The 15,306-nt window shown below is 43.2% G+C and overlaps 1 long non-coding RNA gene across 1 annotated transcript; it reads right to left on the bottom strand.

The window, feature by feature from the left end:
• Positions 1 to 9,471: 9,471 nt before the first annotated feature.
• On the bottom strand, positions 9,472 to 9,856 carry LOC311069187. Its single transcript, XR_014603493.1, has 3 exons — positions 9,793 to 9,856; positions 9,666 to 9,712; positions 9,472 to 9,526 (listed from the first exon to the last, which is right to left on the bottom strand). It is a non-coding gene; the product is annotated as an uncharacterized lncRNA (long non-coding RNA).
• Positions 9,857 to 15,306: the final 5,450 nt, after the last annotated feature.

The following is a 15,306-nucleotide window of genomic DNA, read 5'->3' as shown; positions in this document are numbered from 1 at the left end:
ATATAAAGAAACCTCATTGATTGACTTGCTACTCTCTGCTGACTCAGACGACGACATCTTCCGATCCTACGTCGGCCACCGTAGCTTCTCCTTCGAGTTTGCAATTTGAGGGATGGGCCATGAGTGACTGACTGTTTGCAATTCACAAATCTCACCACTAGATGCCGCTAAAAATCACACACTGCACCTTTAATTTACAAATTGTAATTCACATAACCAAAAGTATATTTCTCTACCAATCTGTCAAGAAGAGAAAACAATCTGTCCATTCTCTCCATGCTCTATCTCTCTGAAACTTCATGTCCTCCCTAAATATCTCGATCAGCTCATGCTTGGCTGTGGATCTTGGCTGGTGCTGGTTCCTCTTTCTATCCTTCACTGTCCTGGGAAAGAAGGACGGTAGGCAGGGTTGCCAGGTCTGTAGCCCAAAAACCCCATTAGCTTTTCTCCATCGGGCGGCCGAATTCTCCACTGGATTTGTGAGTATGAGAGATGTTTTGGGGTGTTGGAGCATCAAAATCGTACTTACAGGGGTGGAAATCAACCCGCGGAAAAATGTTTACCCACGGCAACAACTTAAAAGTAGTCCAATTCCGGGGTAAAACCTCGGACTTGGCAACACTGGCGGTACTCAGCATTAGAAGGAGCCTTCGACTTGGGACAGCCTTCTTCGCACCGCTGTGACGCAATCAGCCCTCAAATGCGGCCTTCGGAGGATGCAGCCCCTGAATTGGGACACAGCCATTGTCACCGTTTTCACAAATTCACGTTTTTGTTGTTTACATGGAGACGGTAAAGGCATTGTTTTCAAAGCCTTACACTTTAAAACCCTTTTCAAAAGCTTGCATTTTCAGGCCCCCAAAACGTTCTGTAAAAATCCTAATGCAGTTCAACCTAGCTCAAAAAGCAGCAAAGAAGAGCCTGTTGCTTCTGCATGTTGATTCCACCTGTGTTGCACTTGATTGAACTGCTTGCTGTTGAACTCACTCAGTAAATGATCAATCTTTAATTCTTAGACCTATCTCTCTCAAGTTATTACAGGAACAGATCCAAATTCAAACTTTTATTCAGGCATATTTATCTTCCTCACTACTGATCATAAAAAAACACTCAATGACTGTCAGCAGTGGCTGCCAAACAAAAACCGTAAAATTAAAGGTGCAGTGTGTGATTTTTGTGAGATTTGCGAATTGCAAACAGTCAGTCACTCATGGCCCATCCCTCAAATTGCAAACTCGAAGGAGAAGCTACGGTGGCCGACGTAAGATCGGAAGATGTCGTCGTCTGAGTCAGCAGAGAGTAGCAAGTCAATCAATGAGGTTTCTTTATATTATATTTTATATTAAATTATATTTACTTAATTATTCAGTAAAACCACGTTATTGCGATTTTTTTTAACTTGTTCATCATTGTGTTAGTCTTTTATTCACTGACTTTACCATAGCCTGTTTCCATGCTAGTTAGTATAAGATAAGAGCTATGGATAAGAGCATCAAAGCAGCTAGGTAAGGGGAAATAGCTAACGTTACGATGTTCGAGGCGTCGTTCAGACAGCATGTTTTTCTCCACATTTGCAGAGTCAGGGACAACCTGAGTATTCTGCTGCGTCTTTTTCTGCTGCTTCTCATTCAAGTTAGTGACGAAACGTGCTCTGTAGCGCTGTTTGTTCGCTGTCGGCTACGGTAGAAACATGACGTAACGATATGTCGACCTTCATTGAAGGGGGGTGCCCGCGGTTATGTAGCAGGGTGGGAATTATGTAATTTTAGGGGCAAGGCCATTTGGCCTCCACCTTTTTTTTTTTTTTAGGGGCACCAAGGCCATATGACAGGGCACAAAGGCCATCATACAATTCGATGGTTTTCCCATTCAGATTGATAGCATAACATCCTAATTTGGAATAAGACATGGATTATGACTTTTTTAATAAAAAAAACATTTTTTAATGAGAGAGAGAGCGCCATTACATCCAGAAGGTATACACCCTCACACAACAATAGAAACAACATAAATGCCAATAAAAGCATTCAGAAACACCACAAATGCCAATAAAAGCATTCAGAAACAACACAAATGCCAATAAAAGCATTCAGAAACAACACAAATGCCAATAAATTAATAATTTCCTGCATTGTCGAACGCTCTTCTTCATGTGTTTCAAATATGGACTATAATGTTCAGTAGAGCGCCCTCAGGCTGCTGGTATGAATTGAAAACACAGCACATCAGTATACAGCGCTCATAATGATAACATCGACGCATTTGGCTATAAATTCAATAAAATATTATTCCTGTCAATAGAAATCTGATGTAAACTGAGAATATATCAATATTTCTCCAAATCTGCACACTTTTGAGCTAAAAGCCGTGAGGGACGTTGTTTTGTGAATTGCTTTCATGACGACAGCACAGGAGTTTTTTATGAATGGGAGCGTCTGACGCTCATAATTCATATTAAAGGTATCGATTCATTTTTGCATTTCATAACTCCTGACACAAATTAAGACATAACTGTCAATATAAATTTCTCAGAATACAATAGTAGTCAAATACTGAAACGTGAGTCTTATATCTTTTTAATGATGTTTGTCAAGGTAATAACATTAAATCTTATAGTAACTTTGAACTATTAAAAAAAAAAACGCTTCAGTGCGCCGACGCCGTTACCTCTGGAACGTTGCATAGGGCCCTTTTCTGAAAAGGGCACTTATCTACTAGCAAATAGATTTTGATATTTTTAGGTCAAACCGTTCTTGTCTGTCAGTCATATAATGCAGGTTTATTATGGTCACGGTCTCAAAGAGCATGCACAGAGTCCAAATTAAAACAATTCCCCATTGTCCAAATTAAACAATTGGCCATCGTAAGTACACATTGATGGCCTAAGACACGAAACGAGCGGTTTGTGTGAGAAAACGAACAGTATTTTTATCGTTTTTACCTCTAATAACACAGCGACGTCCAAGTGATCTGAGGGCGCGCGCGCTTCCTGCTGTGTGACGTGTGCGCAGACTGGTGCATAGATAGACATAATAGATTTCGCCTTGGCTACGGCAGTTCATGAACGAATGCCGTAGCCAAGGCGAAATCTAGTGTATATATCTATGCACCAGTGTCGACAACAGAGTGTCTTTCTTCTGTTGGTGCTGACGTTACATGCTTCTTGCACTGCTGTTTTGATGCGTGAGATCATCGATGTGATTATGACACTGCACCTGCGCGAATCCACAAACTAATTGAAGTTCAGAGACTACTTGGGTGGAACTTGGACAGGGCCAGGGCCAGGGCACACAGGCCACTGTGGCCGTACAATGATTTTTTTTTCACGGGGCATGAAGGCCAAAGTGTAGGGCAACGGCGGCCATGGCCGCGTGGCCGCGGTATAATTCCCACCCTGTTATGTAGATATAAATGACTCATTCTAAGGTAATAAAAACATAACGGTTCATTAAGTAAGGTCTTTATACACCACTGAAAACATAGTTATGGATCTTATATTGCATTTCTGTCAATAGATCCTCAGAAATATCACACATTGCACCTTTAAAGTAAAATATCCTAATTTAAATAAATCAACAGAGGTTTAGAATTTCTGCTGTTGTATTGGCATAAGAAATTAACTATTTATTTTGACAGTTGAACCAGTGAACCAGGCCACTACATGAGGGCTATACCTTCATTAAAAAGTGACCAACATCATCTGATCAGAGATTCTTTTGCATTTTTTTCAATAACAAACGTGTATCAGAGACACACAGTTACAGCAGCCAGAGATGTTTCAAATAATGTTAAAAAGTCAAGAGCCCAAATAAAGCAAACACAGATCACCATTGTTGAAAAGGAAAGTGCAAGCCAGTCCAGCAGAAGGCGCTAAAAGACTGTATTATCAAATGACTGCCTGAAATTCTATTGCGTTCTTACGCGGAAGACTTTTAATTTGTATTGATGCGACAGGCAAGAAGGAAACCAGGGGCCTGTTTCAGAAAGGAGGTTAAGTGAAAACGTACTCGGTTACTAACGTAACCTCGGTTCTCTCTAGAAGAGGGAACGAGTATTGCGTAAGTTGCTTACGCTACGGGTAAAGTAATCTTTTCTCGAGATATTGAAGCCAAAAATTATCCTTAATTTTGTATTTATTGTCAACGCGTTGCAGCAGCTAGCAGACCTAAAGCGGGCTTACTAGCGTGCTCATTGGCTGCTCTGCGGCAACTGCAGCAGCCTACCACTGAGCCTTGCGTGACGTCGCACCCTCACGCGTCATAGCCCGCCAGAATGGGTGTGGCTTAGCGTATATAAGGATGGGCTCGAGGGCTGCTTACCTGGTTTTCATCGACTGGAGCGGAGCGGCACAGCCGGATCATACTGAGAAGAGGATATCAATCCTTATAGTGCAGCTCAACCAGGGGAGCTGGGATTAATGTGAGAGTAGCCTGCGAATGAACAAATCTGAACAGCACATACTCATAAGTTAGACTGACAAAAGTCTAGCCTGCAGGGCAGGGACTTCAAGGTTATAAAACCTAACAAATGTAGAGGGGGAGGCCCAGCCTGCCGCCATACAAATGTCATGAATAGAAATCCCGCTGGACCAAGCCCACATAGAGGCCATGCCTCTAGTGGAATGAGCCCTAACGCCCAAAGGGCACTGCAGGTCTTTAGACGCATATGCTGCCGCGATAGCGTCCACTATCCATCTGGACAGACTCTGTTTCGAGGTGGCGAGGCCCTTGGCGCGCCCACCGAACGAAACGAAGAGCTGCTCCGAGCGCCTGAAGGCGGCGGAGCGCGTGACGTAAACCCTTAACGCCCTAACAGGGCAAAGGAGGTTAACATCGACTTCGCTACCGGATCCCGGTAGGGCCGATAATGTAATAACCTGCGCTCTGAAGGGAGTGCCAAGCACTTTGGGGACATAACCATGTCTCGGCTTGAGGATGACTTTAGAATCATTAGGTCCAAACTCGAGACACGCGGCGTTAACAGATAACGCATGTAAGTCACCCACACGCTTGACTGATGACAGGGCTATCAGAAAACGGTTTTGAGCAAAAGGTATTTCAGATCCACGGTTTGTAATGGTTCAAAGGGATGTGCTTTCATGGCCTCCAGGACCACAGAAAGATCCCAAATAGGAACCGACGGAGGTCGTGGCGGATTCATCCTCCTGGCTCCTCTAAGGAAGCGGATGACGAATTAGTTCCTTCCTATTGCCTGGCCGTGCGTCGACTCTGCGAACGCCGCAATGGCCGCAACGTAAACTTTGAGCGTGGAAGGGGACCTGCCCTTTTCCAGCAGCTCTTGAAGGAAAACAAGTACCTCAGAGACCCCACAGGTTCGCGGGTCCAGGCCTTTTCCAGCGCACCAGCTAGTAAACACAGACCATTTTGACGCGTAGAGCCTTCTCGTGGAGGGAGCTCTAAACTGCGTGATCGTGTTCACCACCCCTTCTGGCAGGACAACGGGTACCCGTTGATTATCCAAGCATGCAGAGACCAGCGCTCTGGATGAGGATGCCAAATCTAACCGCCGGCTTGAGAGAGGAGATCCCTTCTCACCGGAATCGGCCATGGGGCTAGATCCGTCAGCTGCATCAGCTCTGGGAACCAGGCTTGGTTCTCCCATCACGGGGCCACGAGGAGCACCGAATGGCCCGCCTCCCTGATTCTCCTGATTACCTGTGGTAACAGCGAGATCGGGGGAAAAGCGTACAGCGGGCAACTGGGCCACGCTTGGGCCAGCGCGTCCTCGTTCTTTGAAAAAAACCGTGGGCAACGAGCGTTGTCTTTCGACGCAAACAGGTCGACTTTCGCTCTGCCGAAACGGTGCCACAGCAGCTGGACTGTCTGAGGATGCAGGGACCATTCTCCCGGGGGAACATTGTCCCCGGACAGCCTGTCTAGACCGTCGTTTAGGCGTCCAGGCACATGCGCGGCTCTCAGTGAGAGCAGGGAGTGCTGAGCCCAAACGAGGAGGCGTTCCGCCAGAGCACTGAGATTTCTGGATCTGACACCACCCTGGCGGTTCACGTAGGCTACCACTGACATATTGTCCGTGCGGACCAGCACGTGGTGGCCCCGTAGGTGTGGGAGGAAGTGCCTCAGCGCATTCTCGACCGCCACCATCTCCAGACAGTTTATGTGAATGCACTTTTCCTGGTCTGACCACTGGCCAAAGACCGGCCTGCCCTCGAAAAGGGCGCCCCAACCTAGGTTGGATGCGTCTGTCGAGATAACCTTCTGGTGCGAGATAGCTCCCATCGTCACCCCCGACTGGTACCACTTGGCCGCTATCCAGGGCTCCAGAGCTGAGACGCAGCTCTGAGTCACTCTGATACGCAGACCACCAAAAGCCCAAGCTTGGTGTGGTACTCGTGCATTCAGCCAGCACTGTAGCAAACCCAGCTGAAGCACCATTGCGGCTGAGGCCATGCAGCCTAGCATTCTCTGAAAAGTTTTCAGGGGAACAAGGCTGCCCGTCCGGAATGAAGCGGCCAAGTGTTGAACGCGGCGCGCGCGCTGCGTCGACAGGCGAGCCGTCACAGACACAGAATCCAGATCTATCCCCAGAAAAGAGATCGTCTGGCTGGGCAGTAATGAGCTCTTGGTCCAGTTGACCGTGAGACCCAAAGTTTCCAGGTGGCTGAGAAGCAGCGATCTGTGAGATATTAATTCTATCTCTGACTGCGCTAGAATCAGCCAATCGTCCAAGTAATTCAAAATTCTGAGGGGAGCGAGAGCTGCGTCCATGCACTTCGTAAATGTACGGGGTGCTAGGGACAGGCCAAACGGGAGGACGGTGTATTGATATACCTGACCGTCGAAGGCAAATCTCAAGAATGGCCTGTGACGGGGTATTATCTGGATCTGAAAGTATGCGCCTTTCAGATCGAGAGATATAAACCAGTCCCTCGGGTGAATCTGCGCAAGGATTTGTCTTGTAGCTTTTGTGCTATCAAAAATACACGGAGGCAGGATTGCAGTGTCAGAACAACAACAGTTGTGTTTTTTTATTGAACTGATGCGTCAGAAAGACGCGCATTAACCCACCCCCAAACTCTCATGAACGTCTTCTTAAAGAGGAAATGTCCAATAACATGCGAGTCGGTGATGAGTGAATTATGTCAGCAGATCAGTGATGTGTGAGCTTGTATCTGCCCCTACAGTCTGATCATTTTGAACGGTCGCCTCATGAGGGCTTTGTTCAGGTGTCTCAGATCTAAGATGGGTCTGAGAGCCCCATCCTTCTTTGGAACGAGGAAATAGCGGCTGTAGAAGCCTGACTCGCTCTGAGAAGGTGGTACTGGTTCTATAGCCCCTTTGCATAGCAGCTTTGCTATTTCTGCGCGAAGTAGGTGTGCTACTTCTTGATTCACTTTCGTCTCGGTCCGGGCTCGAAAGCGCGGAGGGCGGCGAGCGAATTGCAGAGAATAGCCCTGCTTCACTGTATTTAGCACCCACTCTGACACTCCCGGAATAGCTTCCCACGCTTCCGCGTGGATAGCTAGGGGAAGAATGGTCTCTCGGTCCCGATCGCCGCACAGTGTGGGCTCGTGGACCTGAGTCTGAGGTATTGGCGCTGTGAGCGCGCTCTCGGTGCTTGTATACAGCTGCGCGCTGAGAGCGGCGGCTGGCCAGTTTACATGTAACGTCCCGGTCAGCTTGGACGGGGAACGCTTCATGGGAAAAACGTGTGTGTAGCGCTGCCCGTGGTGTGTTTATCAGTAAGCGTGAGTGCTCGCGGGCAGCCACAGGTCTTATGACATAGCCGGTGTGTGTCGGCTTTATATTTTTTGTTCCCTGTGATAGAGGTGTAACAGAGCTCAGAGAGTGAGTAGGAGTGGGCACTGTTTTCTGGGCACATTTCCTACATTTAACACTCAAGCGGCATATGCCAGCTTCATGAGAGTGGGCTCTGCATGAGTGAAAGACACCTGGGGAACCGTGCTTATGTGTAGGGGTGAACACTGGGAAGCGGGCACATTTTCTACACTTAAAACACCATTGGCATGAGCCGGATAACCAGAAATTGTACTCTTTATGAGATTTCTCTGGGTCGCCGTGAAAACGGCATTTGTGTGCAGATGAGAAGGTTGTGCGACGCGCTCGTTGGCTGCAAAATACACATCTGCAGTCGCCTTTTCTAAGGGAACTGACAGAGTGAGATGTTTTGATGGCGGTCCGGCCGCAGCGGGACTCAACCATGTTTTCCTCCTCGATGCTAGGAGGACTTCGCTGGCTCAGGTGTCAGCGCAATCCTAGGCGGAGGAGATCGGCCTGAAGGATCTGGAGCAGGGCCATTGAGTGTAGGGCGGAGGCTTGTCCCGCGGCCAATGAAAGCTGAAGTCGCCCGGCAGGCTTTGGACGGGAGGGCAGCCTTAGCGCGCCATCCAGCGGAGGGCGGACTCAGGTGCACTGCTACCGCCTCTTCCACGGGGGGAATGGACTTGTATCCCTTCTCACTAGCGCCGTCCACTTGGGAGAGTGTCGTGGAGATAGAGGAGTGAAGTCTCGCGGAGAATGGAGTGTTCCACGATTTAGTGAGCTCATTGTGTAGCTCTGGCAGGAAGGGAGCCGATCTGGACGCGGGCGCTTGGCGGCGGCCAGGTAGAAAGCACCCATCGAGCCTGTTGGGCGCGGGCTCTTGAGGCGGGGACCACTCGAGGCCGAGTTGACTGTCTGCCCTGGTGAGGAGGCGAATAAGCTCAGCCTCCACGCTGGCCCGAGACCCACCGGACTCCTGGAGTGAAGGGGCGGGGTCTGGGTTGGAGCCAGACCAATCCTTGCTTCCTGAAGCCAAGAGGGAGCAGCTGTCGTGAATGGCGTCCTCGTCCGCTTCATCTCCTGAGGTGTCGACAGTGCGGGCGGCAGCCGGCATCTGTGCATCCGGGAGGGAGCGCGGAGAAGGGGAAGGCGAGGCTCGCGGGGAAGGCTCCGGTAGCCTCTGGGAGCGACGCTTCTTGCAGCGTGGTCCAGCGGAGGCGGGCGGAGGTGCAGCTTCAGTGTCGAACATCTCAAGTCGAGCCCGCAGGGAATGCAGTGGACGCAGTGGATGCAGCCGCCCGCGGAAAGGGCGAGGGCTGCGTGTTCACGGCCCAGGCAGAGAGCGCAGATGACATGGCGGTAAAATGCCTCACGCTCTTTCAGAGAAAGTGTGTGTCGCGGCGGCGAGCACACACAGGCAGAAAGGATATGACGCCGGATAGCGTAGCAGGCACGGATGGCTGAAGGCGGCGAGGATCGTCCGGCTTCTTCAGGCACTGTCCTGGGCGTGTTTTGTCGCTTGAGTCGACGGCGACGGCTTCTCTCAGGAGATCTCTCAGCTGTTTTTTCCTTTTTTTTTTTTTTTTAATAAGATGAAGTCTATATAACTCCTTAACTGGCAACTGAAAATACAGTAGTAGATTAGAGTTACATAATGTAGTTCTAAACAAATTCTACAGAATTAAACTGTGGCATTTAAATCACTGAACTGTGTTCATCTGTGCAACAGAAGTTGATGGACCGTCCTCCTGCTGTTCTTCCACACTCTGGGGGCGGGGAGAGAGATAAGAATACCCGTTTATACTTAGATTTAAACTTAGATTCTATAGGGTACTCCACATAAAAATGTGAAAAAATCTGAATGTGTAGATTGTTTGATGTGTAGACACGTAATATTAACATTACCTCTGTAGGCCTCTCTGTGGCAGCAGAAACTCTTTATCCCCATCGTCCTGTGAAGATGAGCATTTGGTTGAATACACTTTATAACACTATTTGTCATCATTTCTGGTGTATTGAGTAGGCTACTTACAACTGCCTGGGGTTCTGTTGGGACAGGAGGCTCCAAAAGACAGATATTACCATAAGAATATGTTGGGACCAACAAAAAACCCAACCCAAAGTAAAATAAATGGACATTTACATTTTATGAAGGCCCTTGGATCTTCGGGAGTGACTGGCTCTGAAGTCCCTCCAGGAATTCCCTCAGCCGAAAATCCTGCTGCACTGCTAGACAATGGATGCTATTTAGTCATTTAATATGTCAAATGTAAAGTCAGGTAGCCTACACCCATGATATGCTCAAGCCTTACCTGATTGAATTATGTTTTTATATTTAATTTTCAGCTGCTGCCACGTTCTTTTAATACCTGCAGGATTGCGCCTACATGAAAATTAAATTTAGGTAACATACTGTTCTTCCAGTTTCACCTCAGATATTATAACAGTTGGGTAAGTTACTCTAAAATAGTTATTAATTACTAACTATAATAACATCTTCAACAGTGTAATTAGATTAATGTAATAATGACTATCTTTAGAAAGTATTGGTCTACTTATTACTAATTACTAAATCCCATATCAACCTCAACCACTTGAACAATACAAGGAGTCTCTGCATTTTTAATGCTTTCAAATAAACAATATACAATTGCATGAATTATTCTTGAATTGACCAAAGTGTGTAGAGGGAGAAGGTTACATTAAAAATATACCTTTTAAAAATGTATGTTAAATATACAGAATTGTTCTATAGTCTAATGCAATTACATCAGATTTTACTTTAAATTACAGAATAATTAATCCCTTTAATTAAATTACAGTATTTAGATTACTTGGTAATTAATTACACCCAACACTGTATAACAGTAATTAAAATGTAAACTTACGTATTGACTTGAGCAACTATTTTCTCCCTAGCTAACTCTCAGTCTTTCGCTGCTGGAGCTGATATTTAAAAAATAATAATAATAATGTTCGTACTCTCCATGTGCTTGCAGAAGCTCATCCAGTTCTGCTGGTGAGAAATATGAAGAATATGCCATGCTGACTCATAATATCTGCGCTCCATTGATAATGGCTTTTTATAGTTGTGGTGCACGCGCTTAACTCAGAGTAGGTCAACTCAGAGTTGTTTGAACTAACTAATTTCAGCTGTTCTGTAACCGAAAACTCAAAGTTTCCCATCTCAGGGTAAGTCAACTCAGAGTTTTAACAAGAGTTGGTTGAACCTCCTTTCTAAAACAGGCCCCAGGACTTTGAATGTTGTTTGCAAAGTTAATCTTGCTTTGATGGATTTGTGCGTGCAGAAATTTGTGAGTATTATCATATTTTCGCACATATGTATATTAGTGATGCGGGGATCGCAGTTATATCCGCGGGCGCTGCGAAAAATCCGCGGATCGGGCGGGTCAAGTAGGCCTAATAAAATTGTGTTTAAATGTTTTTTTATTTGGTATTTCATCAGAAGATCATTTGTAACTACACTATTTTATGCTAACAAATAAAACTTACATTCTAACAAATATGCATGAAAAAAAAAAAACATCCAACCCCACCCAAAAACTCAACCCAAAAGTGCTATCCAGTGGTAAAAGCAGGTGATGAAGGCATAAACATTAATCACTAGCTTGCAGAAAAGAAATAAAAGGGGACCAATTTTTTTCAAATAACAAAATCTTATTTTTTAGAGCACACCCAATTCTTTCTAAATTTACTGTATCCAGTCAATTCTGTCAGCCATTAAGTGTTGGAACTTCCTTTTTCTTCCAAAACAAAATAATACGTTTTTTTTTAGCAGAAATTAAACCATACGAAACAAAATGTTGTTGTACCAGTGTAAGTCTCAAAACTCTTCAGAAACTCCAAATATAATTAATATAGGATCTGGTTCAAAATGTATGTCCAATGTATCTGAAAAAACCTGGAAAATCTTATTCCAGAAACTTTGTAATTTTGGACACATAACATAGCAATGAGACAGGCTGGCATCTAAAATTTGACTTTTGTCACATAATGGACACACTTCTGGAAATGTTTTGTTCAGTTTACATTTGGAATAATGAAGCCTAAAGCACTTTAAACTGAATAAGACAATGTCTTGCATTAATGGAACACCTGTGGACAAGTTCAAGACTGCGTTCCAACATTTCACTAGGAATTTCTACCGCAAGTTCCTCTTCCCTGGCAGATTTAATTTTCTCCATCGAAGGACATTTCACCTGTTCTAAAGCCTTGTACAGAAAGAAGATGGTATTACCATCTCTATGACGTCTTTCCAACACTGTAAAAAATAAAAAGTTGAGTAAACTTAAAAAAGTGAAGCAACCAGCTGCAAAGCATTTTTGAGTTTACTCAACTTCAGTGGTCGAAGTTCATCCAACTACCAGTCCAACTCAAAGAAACGAGTAAGCACAACTACAGAGGTCCTGAAGTTCAGTAAACTCAAAAAAGCTTTGCAGCTGGTTGCTTCACTTTTTTAAGTTGATTCAATTTTTTACTTTTTTAAGTTGATTCAACTTTTTTACTTTTTTAAGTTGATTCAACTTTTTCAAATATCTCACCCAGATACTTGTATAGCCTTCACATTAAGAATCCAAATGCAGGGAGTAAACCATACTGTAAATACAACACAATACAAAAGACATTGCTATCATTACAGAACTTATTTATTGACAAATATTCTGCAAAACAACACATTTTCTATTTGCATTAGGTACACATATTTAAAAAAAGACAATGCACAAAATTAGAGTACAAACTGGAATAAATAAATGCTCAACCTTACAATTATCCATATGGATTGCAGCTACTTGGACAATCTTTTGAAGGACTATGCAAAAAAAAAAAAATCAGCCTTGCGGAGCACTTTAGGTCAAGATAAATAAATGTTTTTTTTCTAAACAAACTAAACAATTTTTTTCTTAACCAGTTACTACTGGTGTATTTTAATGCTTTAGAATAGTTAACATTGGGGCCATAAATCAAGCCAAAGAGGAGAGTAACAACTGTGGCAAAGGTCTTGCACATTATCTGGCCCAAACTGCTCTTATAGTACTACAGAGAGGCACCTTATATTTGGGTTTGAGTGGATAGTGGCAACATCATCTTCAACGATAGTTAAGGTCCTCATCTTCTCCCCTTGTGAATGTCTTCTGGCTCTGTGTCCTGCAGTAGAAAATAAATCAGCATAAAATTAGGGTCAATTAGGGTCATTTTTTTCAATTAGGGTATTAAGGCACACATTCTGTTCATCACCCAAAACTGGTCATATTGCATCAGTGAAGATTGGTTTAAATCACTAGAGTCACATGAGGAAGCACATTGGAGTTTCTGTGTCTGAAAGACAGAAAAACAAATACGGAACAAGTTATATACAAAGTGAAGCATGGGAATTACCTTGAAAAAGAGATGGCACCATTCAGCCTTTAACCAGAGAGATATGATCACATGCAAAATAATTACTTGATGATCAAGTGAGGATCTTCATCTCCACCACTTGCTCTGTACAACTAGATGTGTATTCATTTAACTAAGATAAAAAGGTGCTCTTCGGATCAGTTTGTGTGATACTGTAATACTCAGCAGAGAGCAGAGACCCTGAAAAAAGGAAAAAAAAAACATTGTTGAAACAGTAAGAAACATTAAGTAAATTCAGTTCAACTCACCTGATCTTTTAAAAAATAAAGGCCACTGTTTTAGCACATCCAAGGATCTTGTCACTGTACTGATGTTCTTTAGTCTAAAAAGGACAAATACAACAGAACAAAGATACATAATTTTATTAAACAAAATCAGTTACAGTAGGTTAATTTAACATGTAGCAAAAATAATACAGAAAATGAATAATCAAATGTGAAAAATAATCAATGCATAGTTTTCACTGTATTTAATAAATATTACAGATATTAAAGATACAAAAGTTATTATAAGAGCAGTGAGTGATTTTGTCTTTTGTTAATTGATTAACATTAAGGATACACAATATTTTTATCCTATTCACTTTAAAACATACCGCACACATACTACCCATTCTATTATTTGATATGCAAAGCTAACATTATTTTTAACATAACATTAGTTTTGCATAGGCTTCTATTATTAAATTTTTCCTCTAAATTGTATTGTATTTAATTATATTGCACTACTGTAGAATGACTGAGCCTCAACCTAAGCATGTACAAATTGTAACTGAAATTTGTATACGTGACAAATAAACTTGAAATTAAATTGAACGGACTGCGGTCACTTTAAGAGCTCATGGATCTAATACTAAAACATCTAACGTTAGGTTTCACCAAATTGGTTATGTTCACTTAAGACATTGCCGACTGTGTTTACTTGAATACTTTTTTTGTTTTGTTTTTTGTTATTGACATAATTGTATGTGTATGTCATTATTAAATCGCAATACGCCACGAAAGATAGCTGAATTCGCACTCAGATTCTGTCCGAGTCCGAGAGAAGCGGCTTTCTGTCTCTCAATCAGTGCAAGCACCGCATTTAAGTCTTTATTCACGACTTACTGAGCTTAACATTTTTAACATCTTTTAAACACCATGCACGTCCTTGTCCTTTTTCAAGCATGTTTCCTCACTCTAACGTTAGTCTGGGTAACGTTAGCACGTTAAGTAGCAATGTGCTACGTGGATAATCTCTAACAATAGAAACTTATCGTCACCACGAAATATATCTTTTAACATAATACTATATTTTATCAACATATGTGTGCAATTTATAGCCTTTTTTCATTCATAAAGCTTAAAGAAAACTTACCGCAATCAGATGAAATCCAGTCCCTTCGATAGTGTGGTTGGAGGAGGAAACCCCAAGTAACGTACAGCGAGACAGACTGCGCATGCGCGATGACGGGAAGTTAAACGTTCGAACTATGAAATCAAAATATTAAGTTTTCTCAACTTAATTGTTTGTGTTCATTGGACAAAATAGTAGTGCACTTGCAGTTAAATAGTTTTTATAAGTAAACTCAACATTGCAGTAAAAAATTTGCCCACTCAACTTAAAATTTTAAACTGAGTTAACAATTTGCAAGTTGGATTTTTTACAGTGAAGAATGCATCCAGATACATAGGTGTAGCAGTGACATAATTAGGAATGTAGACTTCACAAAGTCTCTAATTTGAAGGTAGGCCTCCCTAAAGAAATTATTTGAAGGAATATTATATTTCTTACACAGCTGTTGAAAGGAAGCAAATTTTCCATTCATATATAAATCCCCAATATTTCGTAACCCTAAATTTTTCTAAATCTCAAATGCACTGTCTAACATCGAGGGGCAAAAGGAGGGGTTAGCTGAGATAGAGAGCAAAAACGACATCTGGATGAATTTAAAATGCGTCTTTAACTGTTTCCAAATACGAATAGAATTATGAATTACAGGGTTGTGATTATAAAGTGAACTAGCTTTACCTGTGGGTGATAGAAGTATTGTGTTAATGGAATATGGGAGGCACTCCTCCTGTTCCAGCATCAGCCAGCTCTCCCCTATCATAGTGGAATCTATCCATTATAACTGTCCCAGCTATTT

Source organism: Abramis brama (genome assembly GCF_963993115.1).
Source record: "Abramis brama genome assembly, chromosome: 18".
Taxonomy (NCBI): domain Eukaryota; kingdom Metazoa; phylum Chordata; class Actinopteri; order Cypriniformes; family Leuciscidae; genus Abramis; species Abramis brama.
Note: the sequence above shows the minus strand (reverse complement) of the source record. Positions and strands in the feature narration are given on the sequence as shown.